The following is a 3019-nucleotide window of genomic DNA, read 5'->3' as shown; positions in this document are numbered from 1 at the left end:
TGCTGGGTTCAGCTCAGCTCTGCCGCTTTTGCACTGGGCAAGGCAATGTCACTGTCCCTAAGTGTCTTCATCTACCAAGAAAAAATCATAATTGTATCTATGGTGTGGTGTGGCTTAAATGGTGTAATCATAAAAAGTGTTGAGAATTATCTGGTATATAATAAACACCTGAAAAATGACATTTCTCTTTCTACCATGTGAAGGTATAGCAATAAAATGGCATATTGGAGACCAGGAAGAGGGTTCTCACCCAACATTGAATCTGCTTATACCTTGATCTTGGATTTCCTAGTCACAATGTGAGAAATAAAGGTGTTTTCTAAGCACACACAAAAAAAGTATTATTATTACTATTCATAATTGGGAGCCCTAAATAATAGGATAATGAAATAAGCACAGATACAGGAATCAGACTGGGTTCAAATCCTGACTGAACAATTCACTAGGGATATGATATGGGGGTATACTATGACGCTGATCTTGGCCTGCTGAACTATGTGTTTAATGAAGTTAATTCTGTCTTTTTATATCACAGCATTGTTATATGAAATGAAATAAATAGAATTAAGTACCTAGTGCAGTGTTCAGAATAAAGCAAGCAGAAATTTGCTGTTTTTTATTGCCATGCTTTTTAGGCGCTCTGATTATTGATACTATCAGTAAGTAGATAGTAAGCAGACCAAACTAAACATATGAGGTTCTCTTTTCAAATATATATTGGAATTTAGCTTTACTAGTGTTGTACAACTGCAGGTAGCAGTGGAGACTTTTCCATTCCGTCTATGAATTCCTGCAGCTAAAAATGGTCATACAGAGAAAAACAGTGAATATAGTGGTATATATTAAAGAAATTAAAAAATGTGTGTGTGTGTGTGTGTGTGTGTGTGTGTGTGTGTGTGTGTGTGCGCGCGCGCATAATGAGATAGACAGACCATAGCCAAAACCATTTAGGAACAACAACAAAAAAAAACCCTATAAATTTCAGAAGTCTAATTTGACATCTTTTGAGCAATTAGACTAATATACTTAATCGTGGGACCAGAAGTTGTAAAGAATATTCACTTTACACAACACATACCCTAGCTTGCATTGATTCATGGCAGAATTTCCAGTCTGTAATTTTAGCGCTACACCAGTACATATTAGATAAATTAGTTTTACTGGCAATTCTAATACCTGTACTTGTAACATTTGATTAACACATTATCAACCCATATTTTGTACAAACCATTGGGCTATAATTAAGTGATTCTGATGCCTTGTGTGTGTGTGTGTGTGTGTGTGTGTGTGTCTGTATATATAATATACATTATGTGTGTGTGTGTGTTATATAATAAAGTGGCTATTTTTCAAATTATCTACTTTTTGGAAAAATACAAGTCATACTATTTTAGTTTCTATATAAACATTTGCTTCTATCTTCAAACTTTGTATACAGGAAAATTCTGCTATCATTCTTGGAAAAAAATGGTATTTAACCAAATCTGACTTTTCCAAATGTAAAATAAAACTCCCAGAGGGCCAGCTACTCACAGTAATAGGTTGTAAGCTTCACAAAGACAGGGAGTATTTTTTACTTCTATTTTGTCTGCATTATCTGGTATAGTAGATGGTACATGGTAAATTGTCATTAAATGTTTGTTGAATTCAATTACAAAGAAATGTCTGCAATGTAATCTAAAGCTGTCTAAACTATACAAAAATCTCTGTCTCTCCAGAAGTGCCAACATTTCTACTTGTGCCTGTTGGTCACTTTTCAGGACCTCAAGCCTGGGAAGATAGTGTGCATTTCTTGCCTTGTCATTTCAATTCTCTGAATCTACAAGAAATTCCTGGAGCCATACACATATCCTCTGATATCCCCTTTCGTTAGTCCTCTGTGGCCTAGAAAAGTTCTTTGAAAATCCCACATTAAAAACAAAGGTAAAGTAGACTATAAGGGTGCAGACAACAAGAGGACCAACAGAAATCTCTGGGAAAAAGAAAGACTGAAGTGATTGCCTGAAAAGACCTCATTGTTTTAAAAATAGATCTGATAAGATGAAGCACCTTGCTGGTAATCGTCTCTGACCTTTTTGTCTGAGACCAGAATTTGGGATAGATAGCTTAGATATGTACCCAATACTAATCAGGAAATACAGGATATTTATGCTTAAAATGTGTTTAGTTGTATTTAATGATCTCGTTCCTGAGTTCTTTTTTCATTAAAGTAGTTTTCATTTCTATTTTTGCAGTTATGAATAATTAGAAGGTTTTTGCCAATAGACACTGCTCCTAAATCAGTACTCCTAAATCCCTGGGCCTCTAGCTTTCATGCAGGATCTTTGAATTTGAGCAGAGTACAATTTTACCATGAGACTGTGCAGTGAAAGTAAAGGGGGTTTGGAGCAATGATAAGCCTTAAAACCTAAAGATATAATTACTGTCCAACACTACAGAGCAGCTTACTTATGAGAGTAGTAATTACTGCTTATTGGTCTGAGGAAAATAAAAGAACAGGGAAATAGGGGACACTCCTATGAAAAATGAAATACCCTTTACAGAAATATCTAATGTATATTATAAAATTCTAAGGGCGGTGGCTTAGTTGGTTGAGCTTCCAATTTCGGCTGAGGTCATGATCTCACGGTCTGTGTTCAAGCCCTACATCGGGCTCTGTGCTGTCAGTTCAGAGCCTGGAGTCTGCTTCAGATTCTGTGTCTCCCTCTCTCTCTTTGTTCCTCCGCTGCTCTCGCTCTGCCTCTGTCTCTCAAAAATAAATAAACAATAACAAATAACTATATTTTCTAAAAATAAAATATACAAATATCTATGGATACAACAACAGTAAGACCACATTCATGTTGCCCAGGAAGATGGGAGAACAGGAAGCAGGAATAAAGATCCCTGGCAGGGAGGTGAGAACACAGCAGCCGGACTGGGTAACGAGGTTTATCTGCTCCCTGCTGATATTACAAACAGGGTGATACGGAAGTGGAAGGTTTCACTCACCTCAGGGCCTTAACAATCTTAGGGCTTG

General features: G+C 36.5%; 1 pseudogene; it reads left to right on the top strand.

The window, feature by feature from the left end:
- Positions 1 to 1992, top strand: part of LOC115297629 — a 20316-nt pseudogene extending 18324 nt beyond the window's left edge.
- Positions 1993 to 3019: the final 1027 nt, after the last annotated feature.

This window comes from Suricata suricatta, chromosome 8 (assembly GCF_006229205.1).
Source record: "Suricata suricatta isolate VVHF042 chromosome 8, meerkat_22Aug2017_6uvM2_HiC, whole genome shotgun sequence".
Lineage (NCBI taxonomy): Eukaryota > Metazoa > Chordata > Mammalia > Carnivora > Herpestidae > Suricata > Suricata suricatta.
The sequence above is the reverse complement of the archived record's forward strand: the minus strand, read 5'-3'. Positions and strand labels throughout refer to the sequence as shown.